The 19,364-nt window shown below is 32.5% G+C and overlaps 1 protein-coding gene across 2 annotated transcripts in view; it reads right to left on the reverse strand.

Moving 5' to 3' along the window:
- LOC108728062 (limbic system-associated membrane protein) overlaps positions 1–2,080 on the reverse strand; it is a 185,108-nt gene extending 183,028 nt beyond the window's left edge. For both annotated transcript variants that reach the window (XM_018456413.1, XM_018456411.1), the window contains exon 1: positions 1,904–2,080. The gene's annotated coding sequence lies outside the window, so the exon portion shown is untranslated. The remainder of the gene's footprint in view (positions 1–1,903) is intronic.
- Positions 2,081–19,364: the final 17,284 nt, after the last annotated feature.

The raw sequence follows: 19,364 nt of genomic DNA on the forward strand, positions 1-19,364 counted from the left end.
GGGGGGAGGGGGAGAGATAGAGAGATGTATACAGCTTGCAAATCGCTAAAAATAATATGATATTGAGAGAAATTAAATTATAAAGCCTAATGGAGTTGTATTTATTATTTACCCTTTACAGAAATTTGATATTGGATTAGTTATATTGAGTACTAAAAACACTGAACAACAATTTTAATATTGAAGAACTGTTGTTCAGTGCTTTTAATATTCAAAATAAGTAATTTGTCGGTATTAATCTATCATTTTGTGCTTTTTAAGGCAAGGTCGATATCACGCTTTCTCAAAATTCTTATTCAGATTTCAGTAAAAAGTAAATAAAATACAGTTCAGTCTTTATTATTAGTAGAAACTTATTGTTAAAGATTTTACAAATGTACAAGAACTTTTTCAGATTCTTATGTAGTCTGGAATCATAAAAAATGTATGCTCTTTCCAAGAGTGTAAACTATGATCGAAAATTTCGGGATCGTGCTGGAGAGTTAAATTGGATTTCTGTAAGAGTGATTTATTTACTATCGCATGGCGTCCAATTTCGAGAAAAGGATGAGACATTTAAACAGGCGAAAATCGGCAATAGGGGACAAAGTCAGCGATTGAGTTCAAGTTCTACCAGTCTTGGCCGCTTTGACCTATATAGATGATTGTAGACAATTCGATAGTGAGACGTATACAACTCTCTCGCACACGCGCACGGAGTAGAGTCTCTTCTACCAATTTGGTTGCTAGAAATCTTGAGCTCGCGCTTGACTTTTAAAACTGGAACATATAGGTACTTGTTCTTCAAGCTTAAATCGAGCAAGTTCAAATTGCTGTGAGGAATGAATCCTGCTGGCTGCATCCTCGACATTTCTGTCTAGGTGGTTAAAAGCTTGTTCAAGTTTCCGTCCTCGATTTCCTGTGCATCCGTCCGCGTTACCGCGTTGGCTCGCATGGAACGTATACAATTGATTGTTCGTAATAACTTGTTCGTGACATCAAAGACATTTGACCGTCCGAAAATTCCGATTCTCCGAGATCCATGGTTAATTCATTATACGGATAATAAACATGGGTTTATACAGAAATGCCAGTACGGTGTAGAATACCAGAAAGCGTAGATTTATTAGGTCATTCCCTTTTTGTGGGATTACGGTTCGTAAATAAATGCAGCGTGCCAATACGCTTTGTGTTTCGACCTAGTTCACTATAGTTTTTGTAGCTAAAAAATGCGAGACAAGTGCGGAATTTGGCGTATTTTTCTCAAATTGCAAGAACAACGCTTGTTTTTTGTGCTTTTAGTTTTGCGTAACGATATTTTTGTATGTATATTACGTTACAAATGTTGCGTATATTGTAGCATATATATATATATATATACACATACAGTGTATATATGTATATTTTTTTTACGAACGTCATGTATACATTTTTAGTTAAAGTTCCCACGTACCCACGTTCCCACGTATAGCTTTAAAATAGCCTTGAATTCGTCTGTTGAAAATTCTTCGTGATTTCATGATTTTTATCATAAGCAAAATCACATTCGCCTCAATGCAATTATGCAATAGATCTCATATAACTGCACATGTTTTAGTATCTGTTAGACTAACGCTGTTTATGTAAAATATCGTGTAAAAAAATTTTCAGTAAAAAAATATTGTTACGTGGAGATTGTGACAAAGTTATAAAATTTTTGTTGTGCTTTATTTTTCCCATACCATGCTAAACGCGAAATTTTCAAAGCTTTACACTTCAAAACTTTGCACTATTTACGAAGCCATTGCATTATTTAGAAAAATAATTGATTTTTTTTAACATGGCAAAATAAGAGACATAAAAGCAACAAATAATTTTTTCATTAGATAAACCAACTGCCATCTAAACGGCTGAAAAGCGTATGCTAAAAACATAAAGTATTTACCTTGGATGAATTGGTCTCAAAATTACATCATTCCTTGACTCCGCTTCATCCAATCCAACTCCGTCTGGCGAAGAGATTTTAAAAGTTTCGGCTATTTCATATCTTCTTATTCGGAAACTTTTCAAACGAATTCACGCATTGCATCACTCAATCATGTTCATGCTTCCTTCTTTAAAGTCTTATTTGTTAAAACTTTACCACTACATCTACATCGTTGCAAGCATTTGTCCGTTTCGTGGTAATATAAATTAAACTCGAAATTCAAACAGTCAGAGTTTAAATTCTTTCCCAAAGACGACGATTCGCACAGCTTTATGATTGAGTTATTTTGATTTAAACGGTACTTTATCTTGGCGAAAGTCTCTCGAGTGAATATTTGCACGAGAATAAGCTATCATCCATTCACCAATGTTAATCAAAAACTACATTGTTCGTTATACACAAAACCGGAAAGTGCATATAATTCATCAATATATTCGTCGTATGTTGTCTTCGCTTTAACACACTTAATTTCCGCGTGACATCACCTTGCAATTTCCTCACTCCTTTCTTACTTTACTATATTTATGAGCAGTTTGATTAAATTATTTAACAGTGTGCCTTTTTTTAATTAAGAAAGTGGAAGGAAGAGGATTAATGCAAATGTTGACAAAGTCGGCTGTTAATTCTCCGATGGGGAAACACGTGTACCTCTAATGCGCTACTTGTTCCTTTGCAAGGGAATCTAGGGGCTTTCCCTAGCTTTTTGATGCATCAACAATCGCGTCGCTTTATCTGCACTACCACGAAAAAGGAACGAAAAGTGGCAGTGTGGAGAAGAAGAGAGCGATCGCCCTATCGGAGACACCGCGATCTCACTCGTGTGGTGTAACGCTCATCGCAAGGGGCGCGGCGTAACTGAGCTCGGCAAACCAACCCTCGTTCTCTGTCTCTGTCGGTGTCTCCCTCTCTGCCCAACCTCGTTCTATCGTTTCTCCACTTCACCCCCTACAGCCACGTTTTCCCACTCTCACGCAGTCTCCGTACTTTCCTCCGCTCTTCTTCTAATGCGATCCCTTCTTTCTCATACGGTTTTTCCTTCCACTTCCTCTTCCTACATCGCGCTTTTCTTCATCTTGCTCGATCTTACGTTGTGACACCCGAAGCTTCCTTTCTTCTATGTTGCAGTTAGGAAGTCTCGATTCTTTTTTTCAAGCTAACCCCTCGTTGAACCATGCAGAGGTTGAAGACTAAGATGAAAGTGCTAGCATATTTTTCTGTAATTTATTTCATCTGTTTCTTCCTTGATACACATCATTAAATTTCGTTTTTTGTTCACGCACTTTTTAATTATTCGTTGCAGCTACAAAGTCCCAATTCTTTTTTTCAAGCTAATCCATCGTTGAACCATGCAGATGCCGCAAACTAAAAGGAAAGTGCTACACTAGCATATTTCTGTAATCTATTTCATCTCTTTTTTCCTTGATACACATCATTAAATTTCGTTTTTTGTTCACGCATTTTTTAATTATTCGTTGCAGCTATGAAGTCCTAATTTTTTTTTCAAGCTAAACCATCGTTAAACTATGCAGAAGCTAAAGACTAAGAGGAAAATGTTATACTAGCATATTTCTGTAATTTATTTCATCTCTTTTTTCCTCGATACACATCATTAAATTTCGTTTTTTATTCATGCACTTTTTAATTATTTGTTGCAGTTATGATGTCCTAATTCTTTTTTTCAAGCTAAACCATTGTTAAACTATGCAGAAGCTGAAGACTAAGAGGAAAGTGCTATTCTAGCATACTTTTCTGAGCTTTAATACTTTTCTGAACCTTTCTAATTTATTTCATCTTTTTCTTGCTTGTATGTACATCATTGACATTATGCACCGGATATCCGGAAAGAATCCGGTATCCAGTACTATCCGTCACTTTTTTACTACCCGGACATATTGTTATGATATCCGACCGAATAGTCGGATATCATTAGTATCCGGGAATATATCCGCTTGAAATTTGATATCATTAAATTGTTGATTTTTTATTATACAAATGTTCTAAAAATAAGTATGCATATTCATAATGCTATAATATCTTATACATTGTTGCAAAATTACAATTTTTTCTCTATAGGCTTTTTTTTAAAGACATTTTTCCAGTATCCGATTGGATATCCGGAAAATGTCAGATATCCGACTCGAAGAAATTACCTTCTCGGATATCCGACCGGATACCCGATATCCGATGTTACATTTTGTCCAGATATCCGATATCCGGTAATTTTACGATCCGGTGCATCTCTAATTGATATCACTTTTCGTTTTTCGCTCACGCATGTTTAATTATACTTTTATCCTGTTAATTTTTCTCTAGTTTGATCAAAGAAAATTGTTATACTAAATAACACGATTTACTTTTAACGACGAACACTTATGGATAACCAATCTTCCACAGAATGAGCGTAATAAACGAAGATCAAGTGATCAAGAGGACGTGGTTGCAGATTAGAGGTTCAATCTTGTCCGTGATTAATCTTTTGTCAACTTGGTGGACCTTCTATATCTACCAAGCAGAATCCGGACAGAGTCGATTAGATCGTGTATCCATTTGCATGCTCTGTGAGAATATTATACGATATAACACACCTATTTAAATGCGCATGCAAGGACTGGCGTCGCCACGTATGAGACTACACCATAGGCGGCGACTTTTCGTGGGATGTGTGTGGAATATTCCACATATCAGAATTTTTCATGTGTGGAATTTCACACATGAAAAATTCTTTATGAATAATTTGAAAATAACAAATGTTAAACTAATACTGGTATTAGTTACTCGGAGTATACAAAACTAATTCAAATATTATTAACAATACCGGTGACGTCGTGTACTGCAGAACGCAATCTTTTTCTGTATTGAGAAGATTAAAAATATATTTGCGTTCTACGATATGCAGCAAGTTCGGTTGAATTCAGCAGCTATATTGCATGTGCACTCCGAGATTGCTGAAACTTTAAATATTGATGCACTTATGGATGACTTCATTATAAAAAATAAAATTCGGAGATCAACGTTTGCTCTACGTCTACGAGATTAAATTTATTAAATTTTTTCATTAAGTTTTGTTTTATGAGTTTAAGTATGTTTCAAGTTAAACTATAAATATATATATATATATATATATAATGGTAATAAGACTCAATAAATTTAAAATATCAATAAGTAATAGGGCCACGAACCAAGATTAATATACATGGTCAAAATTAAAAATAAAATAAACGTACAATAACTTTAATATAAATGCCAGCAATAACAATACAAACGTTTCGATCCGCATCGGATCATTCTCAATGTTAGAATTGAATACAACAACAAAAGAATATATAAAATTAAAAATTTAAAATCAGAAAACTTCCCTCTCATCTCGCAGTACCTCCGTTAACATATTGGTACGATGTGAAATCGGCAATGTGTTTATCCGCTTATGTGTAATGCATGATTTCTGTTAAACATAAGTCATACAAATAAAGTCGATAATATAAAATATAAGAAAAATACACAGTCATACAGAAAAAGATAAAATTGGTAATATAACATATAAGAAATATAAAATATAAGAAATATGAAAATTACACAGTCATACAGAAAATGATAATCGGTAATATAAAATATAAGCAATATGAACTAATACAAACAGAGATAAAGTCAGTAATATAAAGTCAGTAATATAAAAGTCAGTAATATAAAAAAAATGATAATCCGTAATATAAAATATAAGCAATATGAACTAATACAAACAGAGATAGAGTCAGTAATATAAACCCAGAAATATGAACTAATACACGTTATAGTATATGCGGAGAACATTGACAATAAAAAATAATAAATAATAAGCAACTGAATAAAAAAAATAAATACCTTAACGTGGATCATAATCAGACAAATGCGAAGAGAGTTAAAAATCTTGTCTTTATTCGTTCGTACTCAGACAGTATAAATAGACATTGAAAAGAACAAGAAGGTTGATATGGTAAATTAAAGGAAAGGAGAGCATAAGAAGGGGAAAACAAACATAAATATTTATAAAATATTTATAATTTCGTTGCTCATCATTTTTTACGATTATAAAGAGATTTTAATATGGAGATTAAATAAGTTCCGGAAATTTTTTGCTCTCCCCCCCATCCCCCACGATCAAGTTATCCAACTCCACACATGGCGAATCGACAAGTCGCCGCCCCTGGACTACACGTTTAATCTAAATTAGATTACGTCTATGAGAGTCGCGTTAGACAATCTTGTTTCACGCTTTCATTACAAATGTACGTTATACATACATGGCTGTGAAAAGAGAGAAATAAAATAAATGGTATAGTTATTGGTAACCGCAAGGCTATTAATCTCCTAGGAATGTTGGTTTGATTGCAGAGCGAAATATATACATATGTATATATATATATTCTTTTCAGCTTTGGGCGAAATATCTGGCGAATGAAAATTTAGAATATCACGACGGTTGATCAATTCGTGCAAGAGCAATTTGATAAATTAATTTGAAAATTCGATTGTGTTCATCGAAGTGCGAGACTCATCGACTCGAATCAGACGAATATCAACGCTAATGCTAACCTTTAATCATATTCCTGAATTGACGACCACGTGTATGAAATGATATTTGCGCCACGCCGCGTATATAGTGCAATATAATACACTATAAGCGTGCATACGCTGCGTGACAGCTAGTGTACATCGATATATAATACATAATATCGACTATTAACTCGAAAATGATTATTATTTATTCGTATCGATATGACCACGTATTATCCTATCCACGCGCATAGAGACGAATTTGGAAATTATCTGCACGAGGATAGGATTGATCTTTGTCCGCAGACGGGAACCAACACAGTTATAAATAAAATACGATTTTACGAGCGTCAAATAAACTCGCGATACAACTATTATTGTCATGATGATAGAATTTGAATAGTAATAATGAATATAACATAATAGACTGTAATATAATAACAGAGAGCTAAATTAGATGTGATATTAATGCACCTCCAGATTGCTTATAAACAACATTATTCACAAGGAAAACAATGTTATTCATATAACAATAAATGTAATCTCTAATGTGATTCCAAAATTTAATGAGATATATATAAATGTTACACTTTCATCGTGTTTGATTCGCTTTTAACAACGTTTACAAAGCTATACATAGTTTTCCTTAAATTAATTAATTAATGTAGGCTAGATAATTAGCTAAAGTCGAAGGAAATTTATTATTTGCATGCATTTATTGCTATGATTACTGTTCATAAATCGTGGTTGATTGAATAACGATTGAAATATATGTTTTATTTTACAACGCTCAGCTCTTTGTTTTGTGTGATCTAAATAAAAGCTGGTGCATCTGGCGGAAAGTGGATACGTACTTCAGTTTGCAAGAACTAAAGTACCTGCCGGTTTTGATAGTAAAATTTCAAATTTCGCTATCCCGCAATAGCTGCGTCTACATAAATATTTTATGTTCCTGACGAAGATGCTAGCAACGAAGCTTTGGAGAACGAACACGGATGATTGTCTCAACAATTTTTCTATCGTCGTTAAATCTGTAAAAGAGAATTAGTTATTTATGAATAATTGAATTGATTATAGCAAATACACTTATTTTTTCAGTATCAGACTTTAGCGTGTACTTTTTATTTTGAAAACTATATAAATCTAATTTTTAAATACTACAAGCAAATTCTAGAATCAAATTTGCGGGGGGTATGGTGTTAGCAGTTTCGAAAATTGGATCGTGCAAGACAAAAAAGATTAAAAATGATGAGGAGACAGTTGGCCCACTGAGAATATAGGTTTGTTCCCTCTTTTTCTCGATCTTCTATTGGCACGTGCATCACGGTACGTGTCGATAAGAGTTGGAGGTTTGAAGTCTATGATCTTCCATCGTGAAAGACGTTCAACGTGTTCGGGTTAGCAAGAAACGGACGATTTAGCTTCGTAAAATATTATAACAGCTATGACTATAACGTTTAACAATCTGACAAATATTTGTTCAGTATACAAGTTTAACCATTTTTCTTTTATATCGGTAGAACATACAAATTTTAATTATGATTCCCATTTTCGTTTCCTTATACTTTTTGCTTTATTCATTATTTCAATTTTATTATTATGCATAATTATTGTTTGACCAATTATGTAAAAATTGGAAAATACGAATATATTAACAAATTAATAGTATCTGCAAACGTTATTTGCAAAATAGTCAAATTTATGCAAAAGATAAGGAATGAAAATATATATGTATCTTATTAGTTACAATATTGTATAATATTATATGATATAAATAGTAATATGTTACATTGTACGATATAAAAGACGAAATTTTTATATGAAAATTTTTATTTTTAAATATATTAAATTGCATAAATAAAAACGGAAGTGCGAATTTTAATTACCGGCAACAAGCCACATTTACATATTAATATTGTGGTAGTAATGAATAATTCAATAGCACAGCATAATTAAACAGTGCAAGTATTCCATGCTTGACGAAAGTGTAATATTCGTTTTATTTACAAATGCTAGGGAAATGAATGCCGGCATCGTTATAAATTTTTTATTCAAATTCTAATTTTCTATTCTTTTGATTAGCTTAAGAATATGGAGAGCTTAAGCTTTATATTCTTTAAGCTTAGAGCTTAAAATATAAGCGAAAAATGCCTCGTTTAAATCTCGTAATAATAAATTAATTGTGTTAATGATAAAATTATTTGTCGTCGAGTTAGATGCATCATTAGTTATTTTGTAAAATGATTAATGTCGCAGTGACAAGTGTTTTTTACCTGATACAATCCAAAGAGCGATCTTAGAAGTTTCATTGTTTTGGAATGTGTAATAATTGCTTTCTTTTTCTTGTTTTCTTATTATACTTTTTTATTCTCACGTCTAAAATTTAATCACACAAATTTTATTATCTGTGGTTAAAATTAATTATTAATACGGTTAAAAAGAGATATCTGTGTTTTTTTTAAATTACATTTATTTGTAATATTCAATAATATTTAATTACGTTACTAACAAGCTGCGATATTTATATCGTCAATTATGTGATACCATTGTTACGGGAAGATACGAACTCTTAAACACACTTTAGACGATCTATAATTCACGATCAAATTCAGAACAGAATTCTATTTATAATTTTACGTATCGTTTAACATAGAAAACATTTGAAGAAGTAAAATAATCACCGATATATATTTTCTGTGTGTGTGTATTTTACTTCTTAAATTAAATTATTATTGTAAATAGAATTCTGTCCCGAATTTGGTCGTGAATTATAGATCGTCTAAAGTGGGCTTTAAGGGGATATTATACATGACAAATCGTTATTTCTGACTTTACCTTTACCACCGCTTTCCCTTGTCCCTTCCTCCACACGCCTTTATCTTAACAAGTTATAACTGCTCTTGCCCTCCCTTATAATATTATAGGATCTTTAACAGCTTCGTAGCAGCGCATTATGTGAATATTTTTAATATTTGCATATTAAGGATACTAATGCGTGTCTAGTTTATTTCTATTTTTATTCACAAAATTTCATTTATGAAATTAATTAGGTAAAATCTACCAAAGAAGGATAGTACAATTATTAAACGTTATATTATAAGATTACGTTGCATTAATTAGACGTTATATTATAATCAAAATAATAATATAATATCGTGATAAAAGTTTTCTGTCTAAATTATTATTGCATTAAAATGTTATAAGAGTGATTAAATTAATTTTTTCGTCCTTTTTCAAGTTAGATATTATTTAATATATTAATTATAATATTTTTCGGACGTTTTTTTTTTTATCTACATATCATCTGCGATAGAATTTATTTTTGTTATATTTTATATAGAACTTTTTTCAAACGTGCTCTTATATAATGATGCGACTTTCGTTTTAAAGCTCGATGCATGTTTGAAGATCCCGAAGAAGAACATAAGCACGTGCTAGAAATCTCAGGCGAGAAATTCAGACTCAACGAAAACCAGATGCTCTTCTTCTCTATCTTTCTCTCTTTTTCTAAGTACTTTGTAAATATTATTCTACTCTTGTCAGAATGACAAATTAAAAATGTATGTATTTTTTCTTAGTAAGAATGACTTGTCGATGCACCACTAATAATAAATACCTCTCGCGCCTTCCAGTACCTACTTTATTTATGAAGCGAATGCTGTAAAGAGGTAGCTAATACTCTACGGAAGAGAATTAAACACTTTCTACGTGGGATTTTCCCAGGTCGGGAAGTCTTTCGCGAAGATTTCCATGAATTAACTGTTTAATTGTACAAAATGGAACATAGAAATTCGCATCGTGTACAACTTCGACGTAAGACAATCCCAATCAAAAGAGCCGGAGCAACTTACCGAACATTTATTAGACTTTCGAAGAGTTTGCTGTTCGAAAGAGCACACTGGCAAATAGTATCTGCCGTTCGAATTCTATGCTTACTCATCGAAGCGTATATAAATCGTTCTGAAAGCTCTTTATTTGTAGTTGAACCGCTAATTCCATACTCGAAGCTTCTCCTTATTCATTTCTCCCTCTCGTTATTAATCAATAATTTACCTTAATGACTTTCCTTCACGGTAGAAATTCGCTGTGTTCGTACATAAGAACTCTTGATGTACTCTGTGCAAACTGTTTCATGTTTTATGAGGTTTGCAGAAATGTTCTTTAACTCACAATAGATTTTCAGAATGGCGTATAACACATGTAACACTTGACGAAGCGTTTCAGTAAAATGAGTGGCACTATATTTATCGTATATGCAATGTGTATATTTCTGTTTGTCAAATAGTCACATCACATATAACGAACATTTCATTTAATTCAATTTTAATGTGCGACTCAAATTCTTTTTACTCTCTTTCGAGCTGGCAACTTCATAACTTCGCCAACGCTGAAATACCATTCCAATGGAAAATTCGAGAAACTCGGTTCGTATCTCAAGAGAGGATTTCACGCTGACTGCCAATGTCAGATATCGAAGTATATGAATCAGAAAAGCATTAAAATTTTCTATGAGAACGTGTGATTTGAACATTACAGAATTACTAGACGCTTAATTCTATGAAACTCTAATCGACTACCTTTTTTTATGGGATATTTATTTTGTACATAATGTACTACATTGATTTTAACCAACAACATGTAGATCAAGCATTTCTACTCGGAAAGAAAAAATTTGCTAAACGCTAATCCTACGCCATAACTGCAATTGCGGATATAAGGATCGCAAATTATTTGTAGGTGTAACAAGTATTATTCTTTTCTGTACTCGCTACAAAAATTATTTGCAACATATTTACAAAATATTTGTCAAATGTGCAATTTTGTTTGCTATAAACAAACAGTAAACAAATGTGGCAATTAAATTTTATAATTTTTTTGCGTTATTCATTGCAAAGTCATTTTTCTTCGTGTATGTTTTTATTATGGTATAGGAAGTAAAGCCGGAAATTAACAGTTTAAATAACTGTTAAAATTCAGTGCTTTCTCTCTCCGTTTAAAAGTGATGTATTCTTTTCAACTGAACTTCTTGCACCGTTTATCTACACCTTCAGAGAATGTCAAAAGCACATACGACATTTCTTCTCAAAAACTTTCTTAAGATAGAAAGAGATGCAATTGATTCCCAGCTTTTTAAACTGTCAATTTTCTGCTTCAATCTACGGATAGAATGTTTAGTTTATGTATATATATCGTTGATGGTATAAATTAACAATGGATCTAGTATAATTAAAATATCTATTTATGTACAATCTATGCTGAAGGGTCATTAATTATTGTCATTGACATATCATCACCTACAATTAGTCACCACTCACAAGAGCAGGCTTAGAAATATATTTTACGAATTTTGATCAGCCTTCGTATGGTTATTTTATATATATAAAAGACACTAAAAAATAACTCCTGTGAAGCCATAGGTTCTGTTTTTATGTTTTCTTCGAGAAAATCATGATTTTAGGTCACGACGGATTGCTTTCGAACTTGGAAGAATCGATATTCATTGAAAAAACAAGTAACTTTTGTTCATGTATCTATACTATTATTTATACATTCGGGAACACTTATGATTTTCTCGCATTTCATGAAAAGTATTTCGGTAAAAAATCTATAGAAAAAAATTTTTTTAATGTATTTTGAAAAGGAAGGATATAGAGTTGTAAATTTTTTTTTTGTTTTGTTTCTATTATTTAATTACATAAAATAAAAAATTGATACATTTCAAGGTAAAAGTATCGATTAGGGAACCAAGCATTTTGATTTTACTTTGAAACGTTGTAACTTAATGAAACAACGTCAAATAAATATTAATAAAAAGGTATTTTAAAATAGGCTTTCTAAGTTTTAAAATAATTTTAAAAATTGGAACGAGCTTTTTCAATGATATCGAACGTGTGAAAATTTATTTACGCAAAATATTTTTTAACTTCGAAATTAAGCAGTTTACAGAAAAGAGTTTTGATGTTACGGGGATGCGGATTGGATCGAATAGTCGAGTTAAATCTTTTTGTTAATCATCTTCTAATATCCCACTTTTACCCAGTAATACCCACAAAATGCGTTAATGAAGAACGGGTTTTATTCTCTACCACTAACGTGCAAGTAGTAAGATCCGCGATAAATCCGCCGCCGGCGTCCGCAGATGAAAACGTGTTAATGTCGCGCAGTAATCGATTGACGAAATTCTGCATCTTTAACATATCGAGAATTTGAAATCGGGATAAAGCGGCTCTCGCAGCACTCACTAACGACATTTCAACGACAACGTGGCAGTTTTGCTGAGCTTTATTTTCCTAGATATCAGCGTGATATTAAGCTGAGCTAAAATGGTTTATTCGGCTAATGTCGAATTTACTAACATTCGCGCAACGAAATATGTCATGCGCACTTATATTCCACTCGATATTTGCGTCAGCTGAGCGTCGACGATAAGAAGATTAACACATCTACTTATATTGCATGGGTACATGTAATATGTATGTATGAAACTTTGTTTCATTTGTTACCGATGTGAGACAAATTCGACACAAAGAGGATTATCATTTGTTAATACGTGACATTTTTTAGATTAAGAAACATATTGACTGTTCCAAATAATTACACAAAATAAGCAAAATTGTAAACAAAATAAGCCAAGATTTCATTAACGCAGTTTTTAATCATCCACAATATACATTCTTAACTTATATATTCTTAACTTTCTGGAGATGACATAAGTTTGTTGCTGAGAATGCCCCATTCAATTATAAAAATATAAATCTCTTTGTCAAAAATGTCAAACAATTCAATTTTCTTTATATTAAATTTGCAAAAGAAGGTACAACTTTTTTCGCGACCGTTCGGGGATCGTTCAATCATTCAAACATTCAATTCAGAGTTGGATCAACAACTCTCTCTCTCTCTCTCTCTCTCTCCCCCCCCTCTCAATTAGTTTTTAAATGATTGAAACATAACTGTCAGCGATTTATAACGATGAATAAGGATTTTATTAATATTATTTTCCACGCACACACACACTGTATCAATATTTTCTTGAATTTAGCGTCATTATTACGATAATTTTCGGTTTCATGAAGAAAAATACATAAGAAAATGTAGAAATAAAACAATCCCTTAACGATCGCGAAAATGTGAAAATTATATCTTTCACTGAATTATTCTTATTAAAATATACTTATAGTATTTATTTTTTACGTCATTTTAATTCTTGGAAATTAGTGCTTTTTAATTAACATAAATTAAATGGAGGTCTTACAGATCTAGCGTAAGTAATTTGCGTTATAAATTTTTAGTGTCAGCTTCGTAGGGTTAAATTCCATAAAAAAAGAAAAAATTTAAGAAATGCAACCTCATCTGACATCTCTAAGAAGAAAAAGAATGATAGATTAAACTTTGCTGATTGCACGGAGCAACTATCTTCTGAGGGGACCGGAGCTTATCTGCTTGAAAATTACTGCCGACGCGGCAACTAGCCGCGAAAACGTCTCATCCAATGTCGCCTTCGTACCCCAGTAAACTCCTAATGATCGCACTCCGTGATTCGTCCACAATCTTGTATAAATACGCGCACACGTTTACTTCCGTATGCTATGACTTTGTACGTACATATCTCTAGGCGAACATATGTGCGAGCACGGAAACTGTCCTCGACTTCATTTTGTTCGTACAGAGGCGACCACGTGTTCCAGAGACTCGTTAAATTTCCGTGAGTTCCGTTCACTTGCTGAAGGAAACACCCGTCACTCTGTCTTATTGAACTATTTCGCCATCCTTCGTCTCTTCGCATATATCCTTCTTTCTCTCTAGTTATAGCTGATTAAAATTTCGTGCCATAACTATATTTATATAAAATTTCCTGAACTCTCTGCTTAACGTTACGAGATATCGCGAGAGAAAAGTAAAAAATATGATATTAGAAGAGATACCATTTTTATAAATGGAGGGACGTATATTTTTCTTCGGTCGAGTTCTCTTGCTACTTTACCTCGACAAATAATCATTATGCCTTCGATACACACGTACGACGTTCTGACATCAATTCGCTAGGTTGATCGAATTGTCAATGAGATGTTTTCAAAGAACGGAGGAACATGGTAGAGAGTATTGTGCTCGAGCGCTTCAATTTCAATTCCTCTACGTATACAAAGCGACAAGAGTTCTGCATTTACGCGATCAAATGTTTCGATTTAAATATATTCAGTGACCGTGAAAAATTGCTTTGTAAATGGTATCGCTTGTTACGCGAACCTGTACGAAGGAAAAGAGGGAACATGTAGATTATTACAGAGAGGAAGGGAGAGATCTCTCAAATATTATCACACATTCTATATTGCATACGCCGTCAGGATATTGTCTCAATTTTACATGACAATACTTTTGTACTTTCGAAGAGATGAAACATATAATATTGGGCGAGTTCATGACGGCAAAGTGGCTAGGCATGCTTACCGAGCGATTGAATATGATTGGTTGGATCTATAAGTAACAACCAATTATGTTCATTGCTTGGCGAGCAGGCTAGCCGCTTTGTCAACTTGAACGCGCCCATTGAAAACGTTTGTGCTTTTGGCACGAAGCATTTAAATTGCCTCGATATTTAAATTTACCTTTCTCGTCCCCCTATTTGTTACGTTTCGCTGTATCATACGATCTACCATAATAGTTTTCTAACCTGATATGATTGAACACGGATAAAGTACAATCCTGTCAGCACGATGGAATAGCCGAACGACCTCTCAACAAGATCCATCCAAGGAACAGAACTATGGTGAGAGGACGTTGTACCAAGTGATCCAATTTCCAATTCCATTAGAAGGTAAGCAACGCAGGAAGCTCCGTACACACACAAGGTAACTTCGATTGCATTCTACGGCTCGGCAGGCGTTGTAAAGAGCATTGGTTGAAATATCAGATGCGAAAATGGGCGTCCATATTAGCTGTGTCATCACTTAGCGCACAAATCGTAGAACCAAAAGATAAACGATATTAGAGCGATACTGAATTTTCATTCATTAATTTTCCTTGTTATGCATTTCTTGGACAATTAAATTTGAAATGTATGGTTTTCTTTTTTTTTTATTAGAAAATGTGTTCATTTAAATATGTCGAAAAATGGTATATGTATATAGTATTACGTATCATTTTAAAAAAATATAGATGTGGATTTAATATCATATTTATATAATTCTTATCATGATGTATCGATACAAATATTAAATGTGGAGGATTTAACATCATTGATATGGATTTTTTTAACACTGTAGTTTAAAATTCATGGTGTTAAATCCATATCATGTTGGTGTTTATATCAACATGGTAAAAATTATATAATTATAACATCTATAGTGTTAAATACATACTCATATTTAAAGTGTATTGTGATATCATAAGATAGTATTATTATATGGCAATTATAATAGTGGCTACGTTTACACCGTGCATTTAGGCCGCGGCCTATGCAATAGCTGTCCTTGTTTATCCTGTATATTAAACAAAGACACTTATCGTATAGGTCGCGGACTAAGCGCACGGTGTAAACGTAGCTAGTATTATTTAGTACTAGTATGGTATTATAGTATGGTATTATTATATAGTATTACGTATTATAAAATTTCAATACTTTACATTAACCATTTTTTGTCCACGTTACTGTGTAACGCACATTCTCCTATATATACATCAGAGGGTTGGGAAAGCATTACCGTTCTTTTTTCTGAAAAATAACTCATTACTATTACTCGCGTGCACGCGCGCGTAAATGATTTAAAAAAGTAACCTGTACCATTATTGTTACTCAAAAACTAAGGAGTCGTTATAGTTCCATTACTTTTTCATAAAGTTTAATGACCTTTTTCTTTTAAAGTATCATATAATTGGCTATGTCGCTAATTGACCATTTCAATAAAAGATCTATAGTGGTCATGGTTAATGTATACGTGTTACCAAGTAACAATAAAAATAACGATCATATTCACCGATATTCAAAAACTGCGTTACTATTAACATTACAAATAAGGAAATGTAACGTCGTTACTCATTTATTATTGAAAAAAATTGCAACGGTAACGACGTTATTCCTCTCAATCCTGTATAAAAAATATCTATGTTTGTCGCAACATACGAGGTAATCTTTATAAATTTAAAATATTAATATGATGTTTGACATATATAAACGAATCGCTAATTTTTTTGCTATTAAATTCCTTTATAAATTTCGAAAAATCTTTGAGACATAAGATTATGTTTTCTTTTGTTTGGAAAAGATATTAGTTATGTGTCAATTGTTGAAAAAATGATATAAAATTTCGATATTTTATATCAGCTTTTTTCAATCTATGTTATTATAACACGATTCTCTCACGTATAGAAACCGTTCCCTCTGTTTTATTAAACAGAGTTTATCATGAATTGACAGTGTTTAACATGCAAAGCAATCTTCATATTGTGGAAATGGAGAGATATTCAATATCTCTTGTTATGGTGTGAATCGGATGAGGTGGATGAACGGCACTTGGACAAGATCTATCTAAGGCTCGATGCGAGATGCGAACGAGCATTGTGCGCGAGTGATCCAATTTCCAATCCCATTGCAGTATAAACAAGGTATGAAGCCACGCGATACCAATAACACGGATCGTATATCTCTTTACGCGCTCTCCTGTAACTTCTTACAACATTACGAATATGGCCTTAGATATTGGCCATAGATATTGTTTCTGTTTCCAAATAGTTCATTTTTTCTTAAGATATTTAAGATTTTCTTAAGACAAAATTTAACATACACATATATTCTACCGTATAAAATTCATTAACGATACTGAAGACAGTTAATTAATAAATAAAAGCTTTGGTCTCATACCTGAATTTTTAGATAGTTGTTTTATTAGGAAGTTTTGTGATATGTAACTAAGATAAAATCAAATATATATTTACAATTATACTCGATAAATCGTATTTTAATAATTAAATTATAATGAATTAAAAACATATTTTTGCTCACAATAGCATCTAGTTTTGTCGATTTCATTTAGAAAGTTATGCTTCGTTCGTGTTCATTCAACCGTCAGCGCTCCGTGTTCCGCAACGCTCGACAAACGAAGCTAATTCCAATAATCTGTTACAAACGGGTATCCGCATCGAACGTGAATGACAAACGATTTTTCTATAATTGCTTAAAATTGGGATATTCGCAAATAATATTGCGCGCACACTTGTAACGTTTTTATGTATTTTTTTATCGAATAAGAGAAAGAACATTCAGATTTGAATAAACGCCTCATTCTCATCAATTTATCTTTATTCAATATTAACTTCAATATCAACGCTTGTCTAGTAAAAATTAGGTATATGATGGCTTTTATCATGTGGAGGCAGTAATATTGTAGCATTCTTTAAGTACTAATAAATATTCTGGAGTAATAACAATCATGAGCATTTACTGCCTTAGTCTCCGCAACAAGTATAAATACGTACACATGTCTTAAAATTTTATTTGTAGTAGATAATCTTCAACGAAACATACACGAGGAGAACAATTTTGTTGAAATATCTAAAAAGCTAGACATAGATCTGAAAATAATTATGTAGATAACGTAAACATTGTGAGAAAAGCCGGCGGCACACGATGCTTGTTTTCCTGCTAGATCACACGCGAGGCGTTATACTAGCAGTTATGCTGGCTACGCTGCTGGAAACATGGCGTACTGCATGCTGCTGTCGCCGTGCGTGCTAGCATGCTAGTTTTCAATGATCCGGTGCTATTTTTCTTACGAGATTTGCTGCTAGGTAGGTAAAGAATTTAGGTTAGGATATACAGAAGGTAGCATTCAAGGAGAAGACGATATGTATGTTTAACTTAACGTATGTTTTACGTAGTAATATTAATAAACACATAAAAAAGTAAGAATAAATTTGTAGGAAAGATGGAAGCTATTAGAAGGCAAAGATTAGCTGCGGTTAACAGCAATTCTTATGTTAATAGCAACTAGAGAATGGGAACAAAAAAAATAAAAAAAGAAGAATTTAATTGGGCGAGAAAGTGGTTAATGCGTAGAAATATGTAGCTCAAACAACCTCAACAATTAATGCTGCACAAAGAATTAAAAAAAAATATATATTTTTTTATGATCTATTTTCTCTTATGTCTCAATATAATTCTTATATTATTGTATATTACGTCTTACATGTGTACGTCTGTATATTGTTCATCAAGCATCAAGCTAACTCGCAAGTGAGTTAATACGTGTGAAACCATGACTAGCAGCACTTCCATCACAACAGTACGCAACGCAGATCACAAAGCTGCACGCAACGGGATCTATCAGTTAAACCAGCAAGAAGACAAGCATCATGTGCCGTAGGCTTAATGCTGCAAAAAGTTTTGACATTTTAGCAACTAATTTGAACGCTATAATTATTTTTAAATCTGTATCTAGCTAAATTTTTAAATATTTTAGCAAAACTATTCCTTCGTGTAAGACACGGAAAAACATTTTGCTAAAGTACTTGAATTCAGTTAAATACAGTTTTGAACATAATTTTACTCTACACTCGAAATAATTATGTAGGACACTTAAGCTGAGTTACTAAAATGTTAAAAACTTTTTACAGCATTGTTATCAACGTTTAAACATCCGACGTAATTATTTCGATGAATAAAATTATTTTCAGATCTATCTAGCTAAATTTTTAGATACTACAGCCAAACCATTCATTTCGTGTAGGAATATTCTATATGAATACAGAATAATTTCCAAGTTGAAACTCTGACTGTAATATTTTTCGCAATAAACTCTTTAGTTTTTCTAATTTAATTTAGGATGGGTTATTAGCGTCTCAGACTGATTGGGTTGAAAGTTTTGGCGCGCAATCATATTTGAGATAAATTGATTTA

This window comes from Mycetomoellerius zeteki, unplaced genomic scaffold, assembly GCF_001594055.1.
Source record: "Mycetomoellerius zeteki isolate Tzet28-1 unplaced genomic scaffold, Tzet1.0 scaffold58, whole genome shotgun sequence".
NCBI classification, from domain to species: Eukaryota; Metazoa; Arthropoda; class Insecta; order Hymenoptera; family Formicidae; genus Mycetomoellerius; species Mycetomoellerius zeteki.